The sequence below is a fragment of the Tympanuchus pallidicinctus genome, unplaced genomic scaffold (genome assembly GCF_026119805.1).
Source record: "Tympanuchus pallidicinctus isolate F22 unplaced genomic scaffold, pur_lepc_1.0 scaffold15, whole genome shotgun sequence".
NCBI lineage: Eukaryota > Metazoa > Chordata > Aves > Galliformes > Phasianidae > Tympanuchus > Tympanuchus pallidicinctus.
The window spans coordinates 29068788-29078763 of record NW_026294669.1 but is presented as its reverse complement, the minus strand read 5'-3'; the positions used below and the strand labels follow the sequence as shown (position 1 = coordinate 29078763).

Below are 9976 nucleotides of genomic sequence, written 5' to 3'. Positions count from 1 at the left end.
ACCCATTTGTTCAAATAGTTCAGCTTTCCACCACTGGCATGCTTCATTTTCAACAAAGGCATTCCCAGTTTGGTCATGTAGTAGTGAGCAAACTAGCAATAGCACAAGAAATACACACGTCAGTGAAAGCCACCCAGTGCTGTGACTTTTTTCTGCATTTATTGGTTTGTGCTCTGTTCCGATCCTCCTGCAGCAGGGCAAATGCACTGGCATGACTCAGCTGCCTCACGGTGCTGTTACACCTCATACTTTGCTCTGCCATCTTCTCCCCTGTGCCTAGGTTGGCTACGAGTACTTCTGCAGACTTTCTCCTTTCAATAAGTTTCTGATGTTTCATTAACAATTAGCTGTTGAAGCCCGTGTTCTGTTTTGCCTGTTTCCACTCCAGCTCTCCCCCAGGTAAGTTTCCTGTGTTTGTTTTGCCTGCACTGTGCCCCCACTTCCTGAAGCAGCAGTATAAAGTTTAAATCCATGTGAGAACTTCACAATTTGATCACAATACTTATCTCTCTGTTGCTTCCTGATCCCATCTGGCCACTTGTTTCTCATTTTTTGTATAGAAATGAGATTGGTTTTAAGAAATGCTATTGCTTATGCAACTTCTATGCTGAGCTTAAGGACTTGAATTCTTTCACGTATGACACTAACAATTCTCCAAGTTTCTGGAAACTCAGCTCCTTCTCACATCCTTGCCTATTCCTTTACTACTTACTGGAATGAGAGCAGATGAGAAGCGTCCAAAGCTGAGCTAATCCCTCCCTGGAGATATGGAAATCTAACAGTATCCCAGTGAGTGTAATTGGGTGCTCACTGGTGGTTTCTCCATTGACCCACTTCCATCAGCCCGGCTGGAAGCCCTGAGATCCGCAGCTGGGAAGAAGCCAGGGAGGCTGGGAGACAAAGAGACATTATTCTCCTTCCTGCTCTGTTAGATTTTGATTAAAACAAACAAACAAACAAAAAAAACAAACAAAAAACCCCACACTGATTTGCTATCACTGAGGGAAAGACATCATGGAGTTTTTGGCTCGACTATTGTGTGTTTAAATGATAATGGGACTACGTCAACACACAACACCCTTTTTTGTTAAAGGTGCCTGCTATTTAATGGAGCATTACACAAAAACTAATTCATCCCTACGTGGTTTCACCTGGGAGTATTTTGGTAATGCACAGAGCAACGGCTTATTAAAATGGAAGAAGCAAACAAAAATAATAATGATGGAAGGGAGCCTTGATTCAAAAAGATATGACTTGCTTTACATCATTGACATTTGTGTCAATGCTGCATTAGCAGTAATCACATTTCTCATTGTCTGCTGCAATGTACCCGAGTCCTCGGTAGAAAACTTCATTAATCAGGGAGGTGTGCTCTCTGTGTCTGTTTTGTTAGGAAGATGAATCACTTGGCTCTTTGCAGATCTGCTGGAGGAGAGGAGGACATGCATTGCGTTTAAATGGAGGAGGATAAACGAAATCTATTCTGAGGTCTTTTTCTTTGATGTTTGCTCTGTGCCAACTCAAAGAATATTTCAGAAATTGTAATTTCTTAACTGTCCTGCATTACCTGATAATGTCGTTCTCATTTTTTGGCCAAAAGAAAGTGTATTTCTATGCTCAAGGCAACAGATGAGCTGTGGCAGGGGTGAGATTACACAACGGAGTGGCATTTTCACCAGCTTAAAATTGGAGTAAACCCATTTAATTTTGTAGTTGTCTTGGTCCTGATAGAAACCGCCAGGCAGCCAGCAGAACTGGGAGACAAAGTCTTCTACAGCTCTCCATGGGCTTCTGGCATGATGTTGGACAGGTTGGTTAATGTTTTTCTGTTTTCCTCATCTGAAAGGCAGCTAACACCGCTGCCTGCATCCAAAAGGCACGTGGAGGTAAGACAGACATGATTTTCCAGAACACCCAGGCTTGTGAGAGTCAGTTAGCAGGAAGAGCTTGTGCGATGAGGACCCTCACAGGGACACCAAACATGCCAGGCCTTAACGTCATGCAAACTATGGTAGGGCTCTGCTCCGTGAGGCGGTCCAGCAGCCTTTGGTTGTCCATAGCAACCTGCAGGCATTCAAACAGCAGCGTGCAAATGTGTGTGGGTTGGAAACGCTGCTGCGGGAGGCCACTGGGAAAAGGCTCTGCTTTGTGCTTGCTGCTGACGCTCTCCTCATTGCTCTTAACCACCCCGAGCAATTCACTGCTTTTGCCAGTACTCTTGCCAGCCTGCTGGTCATTGTCTCAAGGCTGTATGGGTATGGGCAGTGGGAAACAGGCACAGAGGCAGAGCACGCAAGGGTGCACCCAGCCTGCAGAGATTTCAGCAGTGCAGTGGTGCCCATCACGGATCTGGTGGGAGGCAGGGCCTGGTCCCAGCTGCCCAAAGCAGCAACGTGGCTCTGCTTAACACGCTGGGCCACATGTTGGGCCCCAGGCCCTGATGTAATTGGTCTTGGGTGTCCTCCAAAACAGGATAAATTTCGAAAGGCCCAAGGCTGACCTTGGGAGGATATAGGTGGGGCTGTGGGCTCCAGGCAGTGTCATCTTGGCACTCCTCTGGCTCCAGTGACCAGCTTGTGTATTTGAGGCTTGACAGTGCAAACAGGGAGACTTACAGTCTGACAGCTTCGGTTCTTTAATCCCTTTTTGTACCAGTAATCCTTTTTCTGTGAGCAGTCCCTACTCATACAAGTAGTACTCTCAGCATCAGCAGAGGATCTTTGACCTGCCTGTATTTAATGTAAACTAGGATTACTTTTGGCATCTGTGGAATCCTACAAAAACGAAAAGAAGCCAAGCATGGTCTGGGATTTTGTGGACCCAGGAGGTCAAGATGCAGTTTACATTCACTGTTGGCAGTTTCAGGGATTGCCAGCACAGGCCTAGAAGATGAACTTCCCTTTTGGCTGCAGAATAAACACAGGGTGGGGGGTAAACAGCAAAGGATTTACTGAAGCAGTAGGTGAAAGGGAGGAGGGCTGCTTTGTAAGCCACGGAGTCAGAGGATGTCCTGAGGTATCCGATGTCTGATGTTTCCAGGTAGCAGGCGCTGGTTACTGGAGTGCTTTAAGAGTCAAAAGAGAAAGCCTCAAACAGGGAAAGCTAGCACACAAAGAACCACTCCTGCAGTTTTTTCAGTTTTGTGTGCCTATGGCCGTTGCTGATTTTGATGCCATGGTGGTTTAGCAGCTTTGTGCTAATTCACATGGCAAGTGCTTCCTGGAGCTGGTTAAGGGCAGAGGTGCACATCTCTGTGCTGCCACGGCACCAGTGGGATGTGAGAGGCCTGCATCTGCAGCCTGTGCCAGGGCTGGGAAACTGCCCTCTGTGTGCCCACATCGTGTAATTACTAGCTGAAGTACTTGGCTGGCGATTAGCGACCAGTTCTTTATGACAAGATATTTCCCCGAGCAAAATTAACCCTTTGGATGCTAGCTTCAGCTGTGCACTGTGCCATGCAGCACAGCTGTACATAGCAGTAGAACCAGTTCTGGGGGGCTTTTATATTGAAAAAAGCAAGTGTTTTGCATTAGCTACCACTGCCACTTTTCCAGATGCTTGGGGCACCATTAACTCTGGTGTTATGCTTATCGCCGATGGAGTGAGGGGAATGGTGGTCCACAGAAAGCTACCTGCTCTGCCATTTACAACCCCAGGAAATCAGAGTGTTGATCAAAGCAGTGCTCTGGGTGCCTCGCATGTCTCTGCTTAAGTGTTGGGAAACTGGTACCTGATGAGCTCAAACCTGCTCATGAGTCTGACTGTAATGACAGGCCGGAGTGTTGGTGTGACACAGGCTCCACGTGAGCTCTCCACATCCTTTCCTGGCACATCACTAGGCTGTGAACAGACAATATCTACTGCTAATTATGTGTTGCTCTGCACACTGCTAATTAAGGAAAGCTGCAAAGCTGAGATGGGGTAGCAACCATCAAATCTGGTTTGTTTCTGGGGGTTTGAAGTGGCTTGCTTAAAGATAAGATGCAGAGAAGGGTGTTTTCCTTCCAGTCTTTTGCCGAAAGGGAAGCAATGTTGGATGGGGGTGGGAAGAAGCATCCAGACTCGCTATGCAAGGTCCAGGAAGGTGCCTCTTCCAGCCTGGAGCTCAGAGACTAGCTGGGATCCAGAACAGCTGGGTGCAGCAAGGAAGGTTCAGTGGGGCTCACTGCCTCATCTCAGACCTTGATTTTCTCACAAACTTGGTGGCAGAATATTGAACGTATTGATTGTACGGATTGACAGAGATCCCAGTGAATGTGGGGATATTCTCAATGCATGTCATCATATATCTTTTCTCATGTGACTTTTTGTGATGCTCAGGCTCTGACTGACTTACGGGTTTATTGGAGCGTGTTATTGTGTTTTTGTGTGTTATTGGCTTTCTTCTCTGAATTCGGAATTACAGCAACTAAAGATCAGTCAGAAGAGAGTGATGACTAAATGAGTGCGTGGATGAGAGGATGATGTGCCTTCTAATGATCATACAGGAAGTAAATAAACTGGACGATCTGGATACTTCCCATGGACACATCTATATGTCAGTAAGTACTTTCTCAGCTCTCTTCCCCGTGTGGGAGAGCACAATGGAGAGGTCACCTGCCCAGCACAAGCTTGGCCAGTTAAGCATCTCCTGGGGTCTTCTCCAAGTTTTCTTCACGTGCTGCTATTTAGAATTCGATGTATCAGACATCAGGTGGAGGTCAATATCTGCATATGGTGAAGATGACTTAGCATCAGCATATAGACTGATGCTCTTCCATTTCTTTGAAATTACAAAAGAAGCTTGAAATATCTTAATACAAAGAATTGTCTTGCACATTTATAACTTCAGTAGCATGTAGCTACAGAAAATGTACAGAAGGTATCTGTTTGATGCCTTTGGATAGCCATTTGCCCAACAGAAAGGCATCAGGCTCCTCTTCCCTGGTGTGAAACTGCAGTCACCAAGACACCTCATGTGGCTTATGAACAAAGTCTTGGCAAAAGCACTTTGACCATGTGGTAATACCATCTCCACCAGGTCTGCCCTGCTCAGAGGAGCTCCTGGGGCCTTGAGCAAGAACTAAATCAGGCTTCTAAAAGTTAACCTGCTGGTAGGCGTGAGATGTCAGGAGGAAAGGAACTGGCTGGTTTGTGGCTGATGACGTGAGCTTGCAATCTGATGTCCTGTTTCACAGCCTTCACAGCAGGAGTTTCTGTGTCATCAGGAGGAGCAGAAGTGCTCTTTTCCTCATAAGTGCAATGTCAGAGCAGCCTGGCTGTGTTACTCTACTAAGCTGCAGTAAATAGGTTCCCACACCTCTCTTATTGCTATGAGTAAGGCTTTTTTTTTCCTACTTTTTTTTTTCCTATATATTTTTTTCTCTTTGTGATTTGAAATATCATGAACTGGCTTGGTTTGTTTTAAATAGTACTTTCCCAGAAGTGATAAATCAGAAAGAACTATTTGTATTACTCATGTATTTCATGTTCATGTGTGGGTTTCAGGAGAAATTGTTTCCTTTGTTATCCCAGCTGGGCTGGAACATTGATTTTACATATGGTCATAACATGGAGGTGGAAATGTAAAAGCTGTGGTACAAAACCACTTTGTGTTGCCACTGGCAGTTGAAACATACTGTGTTGGCAGGTGTGACACACTGAAAAAAACACTTTTTATCTGCTGATCCATTTGGGGCCAGCTGTATGGATCCTAGGTCCTCCTCTGAGCACCTAAACAGTAGTGCTGTCATGCAAGACAGAGGAACCTGCAGTGACTGTTATGCACTTGTTAGTCACTGACACAAAGCTGTGCACCTCGGACTACAACTACGGGTGCCAGAGGGAGAAGGGAGAAAAAGAAAAACTTGCTGTACTCTGGAGCAGCTTGATTCTGTATTAGTCTGCAGAAGGCAGTTAGTCATTTATGAAGCACTTTGCCACAATGAGATCTGTTTATTTCGTGTAGGACTTGCTTTTTGCTGTTAGCACAGAGCTGAACAACTGAGGCTGTGCCTACACACTCATGTCCCCAGCAGCACCAGTACTATAGTGCTCTGCTTGCACAGAGGGCAGGGCCAGCATTCCCACACTGACTCAGCACAGCACCCCAGCATTGTGCCTCCCTTTTTTCCACCAGGTGTTACAGCCAAGTCTGACTCAGTAGCAAACCCTGATCTTATCAGGAAGACAGTGATCATACATGGACGGTGCTGGGAGGTCACAGAGGAAGAGTGGTGGCTGTCTGGGGCAGGATAAGTGCCCTAATGTCCTCATCCAGCTCCATGGCAGGGAGATTGAGATGTGGTTTCTCTGCCAAGGGAATTGATATGGGGAAGGAGATATACATTCATTTTCCTTCCTCTGCTGTAAGGAAAACACACTCTGCTGCTTATATTAAGGTTTGAGAAAGGTATAAGTTCATATTATCAATATCAAAAACTTTCATGAAAAAGCAGGCACTGCTTCAGAAAAAACAAACAAACAAACAAACAAACAAAAAAACAAAACACCCAAATCCTCATTTAAAAAAAAAAAAATCCAAACCAAATTAAATCTTCAAAGGCTTCTTCCTAATCATAAATCCCTTCTGAAGGCCATCATTAGATGATGCAAGCCAACGTTGAACTTCCAGCCCATGTGGAGCCAGCTGGCAGCTAGCATGGTATGGTGGGTCTGCAGAGAACAGCACTGAAAACCCTTCCCAGGGCAGAAAGAGCCAAGATCCTCCTGGTCCTCAGGGCGTGTGGTGAGGCCACAGACCATGTGATGGGACTGCTCATGCAGGAGTCACTCCCTGCAGAGAAGTAGAAGGCATTCATAAACCCTTTTGAACTGTTGCCTCCTTTGACTAAAACAGATGGAAAGGGGCTTGCCTTGCTGATAATTTAGGGGTTTCTGAGCCACAGCAGGCAGCTTCCCAGTGCTGGCTGCCCTATGTTGAGCCACATGTATGTGAAGCAAGTGACTCATCTCACTCCAGGGAAAATGGAACGGCCTGTGCAAAGCTCTGTGTCCCGCTCAAACTCCCTGACTTTAAGTATTTCTTTCTTGTATTAGCCAACCAGCCATGACAGTATGGCTAGTTCAAGGGCTCACTGCACATTTTTGTTGGCGTGAAGATTGCATCTTTTCACACAATTAACAGAAAACAAAAAACCACCAGGAGTTACTGTACTCGTTTGGGTGTGCTTATGACTGGGTTCCTCATAGACGCAGTGGGGTTATTCTGGCATGGCTACAGTGCCAAAGTGTGAACTGCACTTTTTAAGTACAAAAAGTAAGTAAGCTGTCTGATCAAGGAGCAAGGCTATGTGGTCTCCTTTTGCTATAGGACTCACTGGAGACCTAAGAAAGAGCAACAGTGAGTGTTAGGGGGCCTCAAATCTTTGAGAGTTGTTGTACGTCGTCCCTTGGATCTTCAGGCAAAGGTGAGAAGGCACTAGCTCCTATGCTCTCCTTGTCTACTGTACAGGGTAAATAGAAACCTAAATTCCTCTGGAATTTCCTCAGAGAAATCATGACCCCTCTGACCAAACACGGTGTGCTCAAGGTGTCAGAGGTAAGGTAACGTCAGAGGTAAGGTTGGCGAAAGGCAGCATTTTGGGGCTTCTGTGTACTGTAGAACGCTGTGCACCAGCTCTTGCTGGCAGATTTTTTGCAGGAAGGCCTACTCTGGGACTCCAGCAGCACTGAATACTGATCAACTGAAAGAAAAGGCTGTGTGTGTGGGGAGGAAGGTTGGACCAATTTCTCTGCTGGCATAACTCCAGAGGGTGAAATCATAGCCCTATTGAGACGCATAGGATTTTTGCTAGATATGAGATTGCTGAGAAATCTTTTAATAACTTAACGCTGATTTTGTTTTGGATTAAAAGCTCCCTATAACCTTAGCTTACAAATGCTCAAATCTTGCACACAGAATTGAAATCTTCAGGAAGCAAACGAGCTTGAAAATGAATTTAGATGCATCAGTGGAACCGCTGCAGGAGAAATCCATTGAATCCATTGAAGGGCTGAATTTGGTAATTGTGGTAAGACTGGCTGAATGGCACAGAGACATTCAAATCCCTCTGTGAAGGAAGGCTTCAGCTTTGACTGCAGCCACACACTTTACCAGATATCCTGTGAAGTGCAGAAGCACAGTTTTGGTGCTGTCTCTTGGTGTGACCCACTCATGCAGCCAGTACTCATTAACATTTTTAAAGATCAGATTATTGCAGGAATTGTAGATATTGACAGTACATTTCTCTTTTCCCATTGCATATTGCTGCCATGGCTTCTGGGCTTTGTTTTACTTGTTGTTCCTGGGTATTTGGAAGCCTTCTGGAAGCTCTTGTACCTGAAGATGCACCTGCATTAATGACCTCTGTGCTTCTCCTCTTTGAGGAAAACTGACTACACCTCCTGCAAGGAGGTCAGAAAGCTGGGGCTTTCACTGCCTGCAGATACAACTAGCTAGCCCTAAAAACAAAGCGGGAAAGAAGATGACAGAAAAACAGAATAAATTAATAATAACTCTGGTTTCTTTATACATCATAAAGAAGCAGAGGATAAAATGTGGTTTGTTTTGCAGGTCACCTTCACAGCAAATAGGAATCATTCAATCACTGCTGTATAACATCAAAGTCACTCTCATGGACTGACTACTGGAATGTTGATTAAAAAAATATGAGAAAGATTTTAAATGTTTCTTTGTGAGAGAGAGCAAAAGTGTTCATAAGTGGAGAAAGAGACATCTTAACGCTTTCTTAAAACAGACCTGGAAAAATCATGTATGTCCCTGACAATTAAAGAGAAGATGGCCAGTTCTGTCTTCCCAACTCAGTCCCGGACACTTACTGATACAGTGGAAGTTTGTGACCTTGTCTTCTTACTCCTCGTGTCAAGCTTTGTGTTGCTTTATGCACTTGGCAGACAGGAAAACTCTTCACAGAAATCACAGAATTTTAAGTCAACTTTTGAGATGACCGAGTCCAACTGCTCCCAGGCGAGGTGAGCTACAGCAGGTTGCCAAGGACCATGCCTACTTGGTTTTGAATATATATTTCCATGAATGGAAACTCAACATCCTCTCGGGGCAACTTGTTCCAGTTTTTTGACCACCTTCACAGAAAATTAAAGAAGAAATCTCAAATGTCTGTTTGAGCTTCTTGTCCTGTCTTTGGGCACTACTGAAAAAAGCCTGCCTGCCTTCTTCCTGCTGTCTTCACTTGATTTCATACTTGTTGGGATGGATCTTTCTTAAGCATGGAAGTGATCCGTGAATGCCAACCAGCAACTCTGTACCTTTTCTCCCCATGACTGTATTACAAGCGGATCTTTGAAGAGGCCAAAGCTCGTTCTTCTGAAACCAAGGTTGCGGTCCTGCCTTTCACTCTGCTCCCTCCCTCAGAACCCTGAACTCAGTCATCTCACGGTCACTGCCACCAAGGCTGACCCCACCTTCGCATTCCCGATCAGTTCTTCTTCCTTGTTTTTAAGAATCATGTCCAGGACAGGACCTTTTGCCATTAGCTCCTTGACCTGTGCCACGAAGATGTCATTGGTGCACTCTTGAACCCTCCAGATTGCTTGAGCACTGTTGTATCCAAGGTTCAGATGTGAGGGTGGTTGAAGTCCCTCACGACAACTAGGGCCTGCAAATGGGAGGCTTCTTCCAGTTGTTTGAAGACTTCAGTGTGGGCACAGCTCTGTAATTGCACGCAGACTTCCAGCAGGTGCATGCAACAATCGGAGAGGAAGGCGGTGCGAACCATAGGATGATTTGCTTAAAGCCCACAGGAGCTTAGTAAGACATTTCTGTTCCAAATCCTTTAGCCATTGCAGAGGAGGGGATGAAAAATTCCCTTGGTGGTCTCTCCCCTGCCTGGCTTTGCCGCCCTCTTCCTGAAGAACCCCTGCTATGGCTCGAATCTGATAATGCCAGCACCTTCAGAGTGGTCAAGAACAACTTTAATGGTCACTTGTGAAAGAGCTCAGACCAAACTCGTTTCCA

General features: G+C 45.5%; 1 long non-coding RNA gene across 3 annotated transcripts; it reads left to right on the top strand.

Annotated features, from left to right (window-relative positions):
• The first annotated feature begins 218 nt into the window (after nt 1-218).
• On the top strand, nt 219-9694 carry LOC128077111 (uncharacterized). 3 transcript variants are annotated; one of them, XR_008204832.1, is made up of 4 exons: nt 219-399; nt 4406-4541; nt 7454-8012; nt 8555-9694. It is a non-coding gene; the product is annotated as an uncharacterized LOC128077111 (long non-coding RNA). The 3 variants fall into 3 exon arrangements; XR_008204833.1 differs by lacking the exon at nt 219-399 and having other exon boundaries at nt 1444-4541; nt 7454-7754; nt 7901-8012; XR_008204831.1 differs by lacking the exon at nt 219-399 and having other exon boundaries at nt 1444-4541.
• Nucleotides 9695-9976: the final 282 nt, after the last annotated feature.